At 39.7% G+C, this 15,411-nt stretch overlaps 1 protein-coding gene across 1 annotated transcript in view; it reads right to left on the reverse strand.

The window, feature by feature from the left end:
- adarb1b (adenosine deaminase RNA specific B1b) overlaps positions 1-13,067 on the reverse strand; it is a 123,384-nt gene extending 110,317 nt beyond the window's left edge. Inside the window, exon 1 of the mRNA XM_026144966.2 lies at positions 12,753-13,067. The gene's annotated coding sequence lies outside the window, so the exon portion shown is untranslated. The remainder of the gene's footprint in view (positions 1-12,752) is intronic.
- Positions 13,068-15,411: the final 2,344 nt, after the last annotated feature.

Raw genomic sequence — 15,411 nt, forward strand, 5'->3', positions numbered from 1 at the left:
TTCACAAAGGGCATTTAGCCAGAAGGTGTTGTGGTTAATTGAGGAAGTCTGTCTGCCAAAGTTCGACCTCGTCACCCTGAGTCAGTCCGGCACAGACAAAACACTCCACTGCCTGTATGTGCGCATCATTAACCCTTTAAAAAATGGAGAGCTCCAGTGACGTCCCCGGGACGGCGCACTAAAGGCACTCTATTTTTCATAATAAAGCTCCTCCTTTTTTCTATATATAGACATATCACCAAGGGCTCTGCAGAGCTCCAAAGAATACGGAGAAGAAGGAAAAGGAGAAGGTTGATGAATATGAAAAGGACAGGCACAGGGAAGAGAGGGTACTTCATTCATTCACTTATCCAGCTGCAGACTCACTTAAAGAATTCATTGTCCGTGGGCAGCGGATTTACTCTGATTGTGTCCAAGCAGAAGAGTAGTACTTATAAAACTAGAAAGAAAAAATATGTGTTTTCACAGCTATTCCATGTGCATGCATTATTAATAGTCTTAGAATAGTCCAGAGTGAATACACGTAGAGCCACATTATGACCCAATCCGTGTTTTCTGAGGTGATCCACATGACGTGAACCTATGTGCGAATGTCTGTTCTCGTGCATGTGCTCACAAAGCCTGCCCAACACGGTGCAGGAAAAACACATATAACACTGCACTTATCCTGGCAGCTCACTGTGAGGCAACATGTTTTTCGGTATTTTTTTCCAGTACTCTGGAGATCTGAATGTGATAAAGGTTCACACGGGGGGGGGGGGGGGGGTCCACTTCACTTCCATCCAGAGTGTGAGAATCTGGGAAAGCCTTTAAAGTAATATGTTTTAACTGGGTTAGGTGACGAGGCTTAGAGGTAAAAATGTAAAATACTTGTTAAAACTGATACATGCCATTTGGTTTTAACACATATAACTTATAATCTTATCCTGCACATAAAGTCAAAGGACAGCAGACAAAAATAAACAATTCTACACATTTTTTTGTGATTAAACCCTCTAACAGATTCATTCTGAGCCACCAGGCCACCTAGTAGTACGACTACTACTTAATTACTGCAGAAGTATTGTGTTTGCTACTTTAAATGTGGCATGTGTCCACACTCGTTCTTATCCTGCAACTTACAGTTTTGAATAGCACGAGAAACAGATTTAATTTTCTTTTGGTTGGTACACAAATAAGGAACATTTAAGTTGTCAAGGTGCATAAAAAGCATATATTATAGTATATATTGCATATATACACCTCTCTACATAAATATTGAAAATATTAAAAATAAATACACACAAAAGGAATATATATATAAACTACCTACAGATACAGATATGAAATACAATTAGAATTTCAATACATTTAAATCTCACTTTGGTGGCTGAATAAGGAGACTTAACAAATTTGAAAATTCTTCCAAATATTTACAGGGACTGTAAAATACACAAAGACACAAAATAATCGATCCCTCAGTGACAGTTTTTAGTTTACTGTGATATACAGTGCTGAGCAAATTTATCAGACCACCACCCAGTGCAAGGTTTATGCCACAGCTGCCTTAAATTCACAGCTGCACAAGCTCTTTAATCAAAACTGTATTTTTAATGTTAAAATATAATTCTTGTTTTTATCCCTGAATTTTAAAATGTACTGTTTACCAAAAAAACCTGAAAAAAACAAAACAAAACAGTACAGCATGTTATTCGTTTTTGATTAAAATGCTAAATTATTTACTTGCATTCCTGAACATGAAATTAGTTTTAGTGGCTGAAAGTTAGCCTGGATTAACTCTTCAGAGTGAATAAAGTTCATTTTTAGTTTTAAACAAGTTTGACAGACTTAAATATTTGTGCCCTCTTGTTTTTAGAACAGATGTTCTAATAAATTTGATGAAACCTGCGTGTATGTAAGAATCATCTGAGAGGCTCAAACTGGGAAAAGAGGAACGCACCATTTATCAGGACCGACTGATCACTGCAGCTTTTCACACATGTGAGCCCGTATAGGTTTTTACGTTAATTCATCAAATTACTGAGGTGCTGTTGTTGGTAATGACTAAAAATAACAGCAGCTTTGTTTTCTCTTTATGCTCCCAGTGATGCTGGAAACACTTAAATACATTAGCCAGATTAATGAGTCAGGCTGCTAAGCTAAACAAATGATTGTGGACATGAAGCTTCTTTGTAACAAAATACACCCTTAATAATTTGATACTGTAGACAAATATTTATGAATAACTAACATAATATTGTCAAGTATAAGTACCTAATTAACAATCACAGAGGTAATGAAATAAGTTGCCGCTACATCGCAAAGTTGATGCACCTCTGAATGAGTGCGACCATAAATGAGAACTACAGCAGGCCCCCTACAGTATCATGCACTTTATTTATTCATGTGTTCTCCTGTTGATGAATTAAAACTTTCAAACGGACGCACAACCTTAAGATAAATTGCAAAACTACTAAATAATTCTTCTAAATGTGAAAAACATCACCTGATGGTTTACAGCTTTCCTGACTTTGACAAATAAGGAGAAGCTAACGGGAGAAGAATGTTTTTTCTCAAACTGCCTGCAACGACCTGCAGGTGCAGCTTCTGCTGACTGAGATAGTGCTCAGCTTCAATGAAAATTATTATGTAATAAAATAAAATATTGCAGATGTTTTTATTATCACTATCATTATTAATATTATTAATGCATACACAATAGTATGTGAGGAATATTTTATTTCTAAGGGAACAATAGAGTATGCAAGCACAGGACACTACACTGGCATTAAAATCCCACAATGCGTCACAGTAGCAAATTTCAAGGACAATGAAAGTTTTATATTTTTGTTAATTGGTTTTATCAGTGCTTGAGTCCAGGCTTCCATAAAAAGTCAGATTCGGTGACTGCATTGGGTCGTAACTCACGTTCATACTCTGTTAGTAGAAAGGACAGGAAACCCCACCCCTGCATCTGTGATTTTACACCAGTTCTTCAAAATGAATCGAGTCTGTTTATTTTAATCTGGGATCATGCAAATGCCACTACTTTCCTGGTGTGTGATGCTAAAATCATTGCCTAATGCTATGTGCTATAATCCAGATGGTTGACAGCTGTGTTGAGTCTTTTCATAAAGGACACAAAATGTAAATTCTCATGCTAACCTGAAAGATCCAAATTACAGACTTTTGCATCATTTAGAAACTTGTAGCCTAATAATTGTGCAAAAATGTAAAAGATATCCAAATGCATTCTTTTTGTTTTTCAAACGAGCTGATTTCTCGCTCTGTGTTTAAACAGGGAAACTTTTGTCGGGCTGGCTTAATAGACCTAAATATGGGGTTCCTATTGGTGGAAACAAACTTTTATATCTCTGCTACACACCAGCTTAAAAAAAGTAACATTTCCCACAGATCAGCTATATAACTATCTATCACTCATCTAAAATGGCCCCATGCAGGAAATCTGGCACAGTGCTGCACAGCTTTAAGCCAACAATGGTAATCCTGCAGGAACACCACTCTGAAAAAGGATGGATAAAAAATCTCTGCACACACTCTCTGTCATACTACTACCACTAATAGCAACACATCAACCTATAAATTAGATTTTTTTTTTTTTTAGCTTGACCTGACAATTCCCTCCTTCTTTAGGAGTGGAGAAGAAACTGGCTAAACAATTTTTCACACACATAGTCAAAACAAAAAGAGACTAGTGAACCTAATACCTGTCAATACTCTGAAGGCTAGCCTGTGGAGCATTTCTGCAGCTGAGTGATCCAGTTAACTATGACGAGCCGCAGACCCAGAGGTCTTCCGTGTCCTGCCCTTTGTAGTGCTAGCATGCATGTGTGTGTACAGCATTGACTGTAATGTCACATTTACGCTCTGGTGATAACCGTGTCTGGCATGTGCATTAGCCCTTTCTTCTGTTTTCACTGAGAACTCATCTCCAGCGAATGCAGAAAGAGGTTATAAAACACCTTTGAAAAGGTGCAGGCTCTCCTCGTGTTCAACTGTCGCCATCTGTGCACACTCACAACATACCCAACGCCTCACCTTTAAAGGTTACTGTTTTCCCTAACGTGAGACTAATGTACATCATGCACACACAAGTGTCTTGCTTAATGTTTGCTATATGAACAACGGCCATAACCTGTAACTTTCTCTCTTCACAATCTGGTGACAGGGCTGATGGAGCAGCATCGATGTTGCACACTTCAGGCAAGCACATTATGTCTCGGCTATACAAACCAGGGTCGTGCTGCTTCCTTTGCAAAAACCCTTACCAAGTATCCATATCATGTCATTCTCCAAGATGACAGCTTGTTGTCTTTTCCCTCAGTACACGCTCATCCATGGACTAAAGAATCCGACACAAACAAATCCTCCATTTAGGCTTCTGTTTCTGACGGAAAGGTCTAAGATTACTTTGGCACAACTTCTGTGTTTGCGTGGCCTAGTTTAGTAATTTGATGTAGGTCCACAGTGGATTAAGGCATGGAGAAAAAAACTGTCTTTGGCATCCTTGGCAATGTGTTTACTTTTTTAAAGTGTTGAACTGAAATCGAAAACAACCCAACGTTTCACACAGAATTACACTGTATGTGTGAAAGCAAGAGGGCATGTGTGAGCATGCATGCCACAGGAGTTGCACCTGTGCTTTATTTTTATTGCTTAAATAAATAAAACCACATTCTCTGAGACAACGTGCAAAGGAGAAAAATCGGTTGCCTCTCCAGCTAGTGTCTTAATGTGTGGATGGATTTCAGCTCCACCGTCGTGACAGTAGTCCCCGTTGTGCTCTGCAGCCTCTGCACCTCTCTATCTGCAGTGGGTTCTGGTTAGAGCACCCAAAGGTCTGCAAAAACCCAAAGCAACAACTACTGTATTTTTCTGACCATAGGAGACACCGGATTATAAGGTGCATTAAGTGAAACAAAACAGTCATATAAGTCAAACATTACTCAACCCATTCTTCTTGCATTGATTCATTAATGTTGAATTCTCTCGCAGCTGCTCTATTCCCATGTTGTTGGGAATAGAGCATGTTGTTAGGAACCCTTAAGTTAACTTTTATTGAGTGGAAAAAAGTTAACGATGAAGAGATGAGTGTTCATTTGACTTTGGGACCTGAAGAAGATGGAGTTTTGGACCCAGATTACTCCGCGAGGCTCCGGACTACGGCAGCCGTAATGCTCCGACAATCCATGAAGTGGTGCGGCTTTGTAGCTTACCAAAGTCGTACTACAACATTTTTGAGCGCCGTGTACCACATTAAATCGGTTCGACGCTAGTAAGCACAACCAGAATTCATACACTGTCGATTTTTGAGAAAATTAAAGGATTTTAAGGGCGCCTTATACTGCAGAAAATATGGTATTGTTCCCAGCCACAGTTCAAGATGTTAGATACGAGTCTCTCCAGCAGCTAACCGACACTGACGACTGCCACAACGGCATCCTGACTGCAGGCCTGTAGGAGATACCAATGTGACCGTTATAGTCGACACTCTCACTGCATATCCATGTTAGTAGTTGAATAATAATATTCATAAGTTAACTGTACACAGCGAGCAATGGTAGGAATTCAGTATTCCGACTGAATTAACGTCTGACAGTCAGGGCTGATGCCTGTTTTTTTCTGGGACTATTACATTTCAAAGGAGTGTGACGAATCAAGCGAGGTAAAATCCCAGTGATTATGCCCCAATCAGTGAAACATTGGTAGGTGTGTCATTGTTTCCAAAAGTCTCCATTTCTCTGGAAACATTTGGAGACTATTAATCCAGAAAGCCCCGGAGTTTTCAAAAAATGGTCAGCATTTCCAAAACCCAGCTTTTGGAGTTCTAAAATGCCAGAGTAGTGTGGATGGCAGAAGTTATGCATTTAAAAAACATACTAGTGTGGACATGGCCTGGAGGCAGATTTTTGCTCTGTAAAAAAAAAAGGATATACACACTCCCTCACCCAGCATCCATAACCTGTCCCAGCACATTATTCCAACATCAGATAGGAGCGGCTTGTGCAACTTTGCATTTGCATCCTTTTTACAGTGTAATTAACCGGTCTTGTGGACAGCAAGGAACATCTTTCTTCATTTGTTAACTAGTTATGTTGTTTTTATTGAGTACAACATTAAGTGAGATCATCAACATCTCAATTATCTCTACTTTTCAACATGTTTCTGCCCCTCCCTTCCTCTCTCTGTCATGACAGAGAACTTTCCCCGTGGAACGACTATAAGCACGTCTAATTTGTAATGTGGTTGGGTCGGCATGTCCTGAGAACGAGTTCTAAAAGAGACCATGCAATGACCCATATTCCCCAAGTGATGAAGAAATGCTGAAAACACATAACACTACAAGGTGACACGGGTGAAAGCGTCTACACCTGCAGGTTTGTTTTTCTTTTTTATGCAAAGTGCACTTTGCATGGCGTGCCTTGTACATCAAGGAAAACTGCAAAGCCAACACTTTGTAGTGACAAAGCAGCAGGACAGAACATGAACTGGGGGTTTTGGGGTATTGTCAGCAAATCCAGCAATGCATCAAAAAGGCTTTTGGTATTTATGCTACAACTTTTCCTACGCATTGGCATTATTATGTAAAAACTTGAAACCATATCTGGTCCTAAATTTAGCTTGAGCAAAAAGTCCTACGATGTGACAAGAGCAGAAAGACTTCCAGACTGCATTGTTAAACCTTCATTATATCTGTGCAACATACCATAGATTAATTTATACCCTTGAACCTGTCATCTCCAGTGTTTCAGTTTGTAATTCAAATTAATAACAGAAACCACAACTATCTAACACTGCAACAAAGATCTTTACACTAATACCAGCCAGTTCGTGCCTTCTCTTCTCTACTGTAAGCTCAAAGAACAGTAGCCCTTAGCAAACATTATCGTATAGAAGCATGTTTTACACAGACTGATTAATTGATTGAACTCTCCCCTTGCGTGCAATTAAGTCAAAAATCGATTGCAATTCTAATTTGAACTGGACGGGGAACAAATGCATTTCTGACAGCTGCAGTGAAACGTGAAACAGCAAGGTCATCTGTGGCCTCATTATTTTGTAGCAAAGATGTGAAACTGACATGGACTGCATGGTACGCGGGCTGTGCTCATGCTCGTGATTTTCAAGCCGAAGAGGACAAAGCGCTTTACAAAGCCTTTCAATCACCCACACATCCACAGACATTACTGTCACTGCAGAATTCGCACAAACCAACAACAGATCCACACATGACCACAGCAGAATTATTAGCGATTTTCTGCCCTGCTACACTGCTGAAACATCGGGGTGCATGACAGCTGGTCAAATAGCTTTAAAATAAGGACGACTGCACCGCAGAAGAGACCAGTTTACGTAAAGCTTTTGGCAACCTGTCTCAAAAACGATGGTAGATTTTTACAACGCTAGCCATAAATAATGTGGTGACAATAATTTCGAAACAACTCTTTCTTATTACTGCTTAATAGGAATTATATAAAACATCTTGGATTGAAGTTTCGCTACGTAAAGCACTCATTCAATAAAGTTGTTCCAGTCTAACTGTGCTCCTCTCGTGGCAACAATTAGCAACATTCACTGATTTGAGGAAACATTGTAAGAGAGAAATCACACTTTTCAAACCCAAAACAGAAACCGTGATTTGTTTTTAAATGCATTTTTATATTGATTTCTTTTAAAAGGCTAAAATCAATTTAGCCGTTGACCCCAAAGCAGTGGACTGTTTCTGTGCTGGCCAGCGCCTCTGTCTGATACTGAAATGATGCCACGGTGAACAAAACAAAAACCACTAAGAAAAATAAAATGACAGAACTCACAACTCTTTTTATTTTCCAGAATAAACAGTCTCAGTTTGAACATTTCATCTTATCTTTGTACTACTTTTAATAAATTATCGAGTTTCCATTCTCCTGCTATTTACATCTCACACAGTGCTCCAGCATTTGTTGGAGATGTGTTTGTAAACCTGTTTTGTACTCGTAATTCACTTCTGAAAAGGTAAAAACAACACAATGTGAACTTTTATCTCTGTGGTTACATCATATGTGTAGCTTTGAGTGTCAATAGAAACGTCAATTTTATTTATGCAGCACATTTCCTCACATGTAAACTCAATGTGTTTAACACAGGAGACAAAAACATACAGTGGTCAGTAATGGCTGGGCAGTAAGCCTTGACAAGCTGTACATGAATGCATGTACATTATTTTTCTGTATGCAAACTATTGTCATTCTCAAGTTTATGATGTGTATCGAGTGATACTCTGTTTAGAAGTTATTACACAGGCTGTTGCATGCAAGCATAAATGCTGTAATTACAGTACAGCTTAATTATTGCATTCAGTTCCATTTTCCAGATTGCAGTTCTGAGAAATTCCTGCACTTTTCTATAAATGTTGCATTTGTTTGAGCTTGATTTAAATAGTTTCACCATGTCAGGCCTGCAGAACTTGGACTTCTGTACTGTAAATACAGTCAGATAGTCATATCCTTCTGCTCACTCAGAGGCAAACACATCTTTAATCTCAGCTCAGTATCATATCTTTCTCTTAAAACTCAAAACGAGAAGAAGAATTTTACTCATATTTGGTCAAAACAGGAACGAGACAAAGGTGTTGAGTCTGCAAAGTGTCGCACAAGAGCCCGACGGGCTGACGAGACTGACAGGCTGACGCAACACTCTGAAATACTAGCTGCTGTTTACTTTAATCAATAACTAAGTGAGGCAGAAGAAAACAGGATGCCTGGTGTTTTTCAGGAAAAGTGCACAGGACAAAAGATGCAGAGCTTACCAGAAGCTGCTTGATAAGCAGTACCGGGGAAGTCTAGAGCGTTCTACTCCATCGAGAAATGTGTTCGTTTCAAACCGCTCACCAAAAATATGTGAAAACAATATATAATCGCACTACGAGGAACCCCCCCTGCCCTCCCTGTGTAATTGCAACAGTTATCAGGAGAACAGTTGATGTCCCTGCACACCATTCTTACAGCAAGTCTAGGGTGAAATGTGTTTTTGCAGCACTAACCCAGTCCTGCTGGGGAAAGCAAACATATTCGGGAAGGCATGCAGAGCGATTCCATTTCATCCAACCTGCGTATTCAAATACTTTGCTTCAAAATAGCCACTCATCATTCAAGCAGGTACTCCTCTTGCCAGTGAGACAATGCGGCCAAGTTTGGTGTTTGGCAGTGGCTCATTTGGTCTCCGAACATCAGAATTCCTGACACTGTGGCAGGAGCTGAAAAACACCAAAACAGCGTGAACGTAAAGCTCACATTCAGCACTTTCTCAGCAACGCTGCACTGGGTCCCTGTGGTTTTCTTCAAATGTGTATTCTCATCAGTGCCCATTAGCCTGCAAATCCTAAAGAAATGCTTTCTCTTTTTTTAGAGTCTTATCCGCATAATGGGCACTGGTGCGTTCACCGGGGTCCGTACGCCAGTGTCCAGAAGGCAGGGAACATATGGATCGCTGACAGAAGCTTGCTATGCCCACACGGGGCTGTGTGAAGGTGATGGGTAGCCGTTCTGTTGCCTCTGGGTTTGCATTACAGGAGCATGAAAGGAGAGCACGCTGACAGCCAGCAACAAATTATTAGTGTGAGTAGCAGCAGCCTCTGTTCTCCTGCTGCTGCTTCTGCTGCTGCATGGGTTCACTCATACAGCAGCATGCAGCATTCCTGCAGCTCACACACAGTTAGCCATGCGGTCAGCAGCACCCGGTCTGAGCTGTTTTTTACTCAAAACTTGTCACCTCAGCAAAGGGAGCAGTACTGCAGCAATTTTTTTTATGAAACATGTAGTGAGGCTTAGTGTAGTGTTGCTGGGAGTATTTGCTAAGGTAGCCCGGACAGGCTTCCGTTTTAGCTGACTACTGCAGCTGGATTTTGCAAAAACCTCACTTACTCACTTTAACACAGCAAATCAGCAAAGTGGCTTGCCTCACAGAGCTGCAAACAGATGCCATGTAATTCATTTAAATGAAAACAAGTGTTTGTCAGCAGCATGCTTCTCCTGCATTGCTGTTCTGTGAAATAATCCCACTTGTGCTGCACTGGTAAAAAGGAAATTGTGAGTCATTTAAGCCAGATCTCACAAATCACCACTACTATACCTTTAGGAATGGAAAACATGTTTGCTTTATATGAATGAACATGACCGCAAACCATACACACACTCAGACGGTCTTTGATTGCCATGGTGACGGTATGAAAACAAGCACGCACGCAAACAACCGTTCGGGGGTACTCGTGTATCGCCACATGTCAGAATAGCCTCTTACTGCCTTTGCTGACACTTTGTTGACAGTTACAACAGAGTCCACTTAAAGTTTGCATGAAAAATGTGCCTTCGGGGCAAACTCGCAGAACTGCAGACCAAACCTTTTTTCAAACGGCAAAGTGATGTTAATGGAAACTAAAGGTTTATACTGGTGGTACAAGATAAGTGCAATCCTATAACTCCTAAAAATCAGCAATGTTTCAATTATCCATCTGGCTCTAATCAACTTTAAACAGTGAAGCCACGTAAATAGTGCAGCTCAAAGTGCAAAGAGAATTTCAGCACAAGAAATTTCTAACAATTCCTACCTGAAAAAGACACTGAGACAGCTCTGTATTACTGGCATAATCTCAATGTCATGTGAAGACGTCTAAGGCTTCTTTCACTTGTGAAAACAAGATGCACAATTTTTGGAAACATGTTACCAAGTTTTGTTTGGAATTATACAATTCAGTGGCCGACTGTACAAGGCAGCTTGACTTTTGTAGAATAACTGAATCTGAAAGGCGCCTCACACTTGCTCTGTCCCGTAAGAATGTATGTTCCAGTATTATCTAGATACAGGCTGTGCGATGCACTGATGCCATCTCTCTCTGCACATCACAAGTCTAACTGCCTCTCTGTCAATACTAATTAAGTGGTCTTAAATGAGCAATAAGATGAAAAAGACAGGTGGACAAGAGACAAAAAAGAGAAAAATGCTGCTTAAGGTGCAGTGAGGGGATGGGTCAGTCAAAAACGTGAGCTTTAAAGCAAATGTTTTGGCAGTTTTCTGGTGTGGAGTGTTCAGGTGTGTCATCAGAATGACACAATCTTTCTAGGAGAGGCAAATATAACCCAAATTCAGACGGTGCAGTGAAGGGCAAAAAACCCAAGAGCTACATCACAGACTCTACAGGCCTCAGTTAATATGTTAAATGTTAAAGTTCATAACAGTACAGTTAGAAAAAGACTAAACAGGTACAACTGATTTATAAGTGTTGCCAGGAGAAAGAGTTCATCTCTATAAAAAAGCATGGCAGGACAGCTTAGGTTTGCAAAGTTGCTTCTGAACAAACCACATCCTTTGGATAGATGACAGCAACGTGGAGATGTGTGGCCATAATACGCAGCACCATGTTTGGTAATAAACACACATCCCATACCAACTGCCAAGCACGGTGGTGGAGGGGTCATGATTTGTACCACTGCTGCCGCAGAACTTGGGCACCTCGCCGTCACTGAATCGACCAAAACTTCCTCTGTATACCAAAGTATTCTAGAGTCAAACATCCGACAGATAAAGCTTTGCCAAAATTGAGGCATCAAACACTGTAACGATCCCTCACACATCAGGAAAATCTATGTCTGAGAAAGCCCAGACCTCAGCCTGATTGAAATGCTGTGGCAGGATCTTTAGAGAGCGTCCCATAAATAAATGCCCAGAAACTTTTTCATGTTTTCTTCTTTTTCACATGAATTTAATTACATTATTGTAGCTTTTTTTCAGTTTTGGAGATTTTTTGTGCACTTTTGCTGAACTTTAAAGGTGATAATTTGCATATATGAGCTACCTTTAAGGTCAAACGGCTCACTGTTCTGTGTCGTTGACCTTGTATAACTACATGTTTGAGGATTGAGGCATTTTGTTTTTGGAAGCTGGGTCCTCTCCTCCCACATAAACATAAAGCAGGCAAACAAAAAGCTACTAAACTGGCACTTGTAAACGCAGGTCATGAAATGTAAAAATTCATTTTTAATATCAGGTTAATAACAGCAATAGCATGATTAATTATTGCTGCTGATAACTTATGATTACACACTTTCTCTCCACATCCCTTCAGTCGTATTAGAAGTAATTCACTTGCAGTAACAGACACGCTGTATAAAGTGCATTATTTTGAGCACAGTAAAGGTTTAGTGTGAAAAAAACAAACAGTCCACGGGGGTTTGTGAACAGAGTGGCCTGAGATGAAGTCAAATTCTTGGCCTGAATCCTTATTACAGTCCGCCTCTGATACAGTTATAACACTTTTATACATAAATGACTTCTACAAGACAGCAAGCCTGAAAGGAGGCGGCTTCACCGTGCACGGTGAGTGGATTGTGTTGCATGTTTTTCTCGTGGACAGCAGCGAATCTAAAATCACACCTGCATAACGTAACAGCCCAGCGTGCTGCAGCAGGCACAGGCTTTGTAGTACGATATCACTGTTAATTGTGCATGATGCAGTCTCCTGAGCAGACCTTCACAGGCACTGACAGGGTAAAGCTGATAACAGCAGTAACAGCAAGGTGAATTTAAAAGGCTTACGCGTTTATTTAAAAGCGACATATCCTGGCTAATTATTCATGTAATTCTGACCGGTGAGCCCTAACGTCTGCGCTGCTCCGGAGGATTACCAGCCTAATATTATATAAACACAACCGGAACCCAAATCACATTAGCATGTTTCATCCACTGCAGACCCAAAATAACACAGAACGGATACTTACTGATGGCCTCAACGGGAAGCCGTGAATTCAGGATACGTTTATATCTCGTCCGCCACTTCAAACCCCAAACGCGGATGCCTCGTCTTCCTCCGTGTCGTCGCCGCTGTGGAAGAAAAACGAGCACAGGCTGAAGAGAGCGGCTGTACGGTCGCATGTACCGCAGTGTTCACAGCCTGCCGTCGGCCTCCTTCTTCTGCTCCGTGTTTCGCCGCGGCTGGGGAAGGAAACGCTGCATTACTGCCGCTGAGCGGTGCGGAGTCGGTGCAGGTCGGTCAGGGATGTCCTACCCCCCTCAGACGTCCGTGAAGTTACCGTAGCAGTAATTAGCTTCCGCTCGGGATTTTCAAAATAAAACACAAAGGCCCGCAATGAACCCATCTTTCATAAACATCGTATATAAAAAACACACACACACATAGCGAGAAGGTCAAAGACATAACGCTCAGTAACTGTTGACTTTAAAAGCGTTTAACATGATATTTAGTTTGAAATCTAGTTTGCACAAAGCTCCTACAGGGGTGTTTTATGCATACTGTTATGCAAATATCTGAAATATTATTTTTATTCTTGGACTAGAGTTTCAAAATTCACGATAATTATTATTTACCTTATACTGGACCTTGGTGCAGCAGCTACTTATTTCATTCACTGTCAGATGCAAGCAGTTTTAGACATCACACCACACCACCCACAACCATACATAGATAAATAATAAAGATATCGAAACTTTTAAACACTGTTTTTGTTATCTGTTATATTGACCACTGACATCTTATATGTAACTTAGTTTGAAATCTAGTGTGAATAAAGCACTTAAAAACAAATCAGTTATGCAAATATCCAAGTTCATGTTTTGTTCTTGGACTGTACTGGAATAAGTTTGCATGTTTCAGTATTCAAGATAACTTTATACTGGACCTCAACCATTGTACACACAAGCATTGTACACACAACAGTACCCACTCTCTAATATAACACAATAGACAGATAAATAATAAAAATGATTGAAAATTAAACAATATTCCTGTTATTTATCTAATAAATTCTTGATTTATGAAGTTGTCATATATAAACAATAATACTGAATACCTATTATTTTCTAAAATTAATAAAAGAAAATTAATGAAATGTGCATTTAGCTGAGTCGAAATCACAGTCGTTGGGCTCATTTGTCTGACGTCATTATTTTAAATTACTGCGTTATGTTTCTGATATCCTCTGAAAAATTTCAACTTTTATGTCCACTTTAAATGTACATTTAAAAAAAGAAATTCTAGTGTTTTAATAATAGTTTAAAAATAATCCTTCCAATAAATAACTTAAGGTGAGAGTAATTGCGTTAAAAGACACATCAAGCGAAGCTGAACTAGGGCTGGCTTGTACTTTCATGTAATAGGGTTTTGTACCACAACATGGTCCAGCGAGCAATGTCAGCTATAATATACCAGCAAGCCATTAAAAAACACATTCATATTTACATTATCACGCTGGAGAAGGCACAGCCTCTTCAAGACATAAGGAAGAGCCAAAAGAAAGTGTTACAAAATGGTCAGACATGTTATGCTACTGAAAAGAGTTACATCATTGTATTGAAACATGTGCAAACATGCATGGGAATACAACATACAAGTATAAAAAAATACACAGAGTTTGTGCAATTCTAATGAGCTTCACAGTCAATATTTGCTATGTCCACCTTTCTTCTTCAGTTTAGTTTGAACTCTTTTATAATTTCTGTAAGTAGTATTCTAGAATCATTCTTTAGGCCTCTTAATTATTGATTCTCTGTGTATATTCTTTAATAATTAGAGTCTTAGTTATTTGTTCCAGTTTTTGATTATAGTTTATGAGCTTTGTTCTTAGTTCTAAATTTATATCCTTCGGGTTTCTTATTATTGTAATTTCTGTGCGGTTCTTTTTCGTGCTTGATACCTTTGTAATCTGGTTTTCTGTAGGAGTTTTTACATTTATATTTTGATCTATTTTTTATCACAATATTTTGCTAATATTTAAATCTTGTTTTAGACTAGCATTCTGTGTGTCTTTTTAAGTCTCTGTCAGTTACTTCCTGTTTTATTTTGGTAGTCTTTTCCAACATGTGTCTTGTATTTAATTTTACTTCCTTTGTTCCATTTCATTCCTTTATTCATTTCAGCCTTGTGTTTTTACCCTGGTGTATCCCATCTACCTACAGTAGGCCTTCTTTTGTCCTCCACATGTGCAATTCCCACATTTTTTTTAATTTGACAACACACTGCATAATATCGGTTGTGTCTGTCTTGATGTTTTTTACCCTCCCCTTTCCCTTTATCTTCACTTATGGACTTTTCTTGTTGTATGTTTATCTAGTGGCTGTGCACTGATTACATATGGCAGGCAAACACTTTTAAATCTTCGCTCTTTCCATTCATTTCGGGCCGACCCCTGCTGGAGTGTGGGCAGTGCTAATCTACCACAACTGGATTCGTCTTTCGGCTTCTCCTACCTACCACTCTCTAATCTCCACAAGAAATGCTACAGGAAGCGGGGAAGAAGGAGTGGCCGTCGCGTCAGTCTCAGGGCCTTCCTCAGAGCCAGAATTACGGACCATGTACATGCTAACCTGGACACTCCATCATTTTCTCCCCCCTCCCTGGATTGCTCTGACGCTAAATTGCTG

The sequence above is a fragment of the Astatotilapia calliptera genome, chromosome 16 (assembly GCF_964374335.1).
Source record: "Astatotilapia calliptera chromosome 16, fAstCal68.1, whole genome shotgun sequence".
In the NCBI taxonomy this organism is placed as follows: domain Eukaryota; kingdom Metazoa; phylum Chordata; class Actinopteri; order Cichliformes; family Cichlidae; genus Astatotilapia; species Astatotilapia calliptera.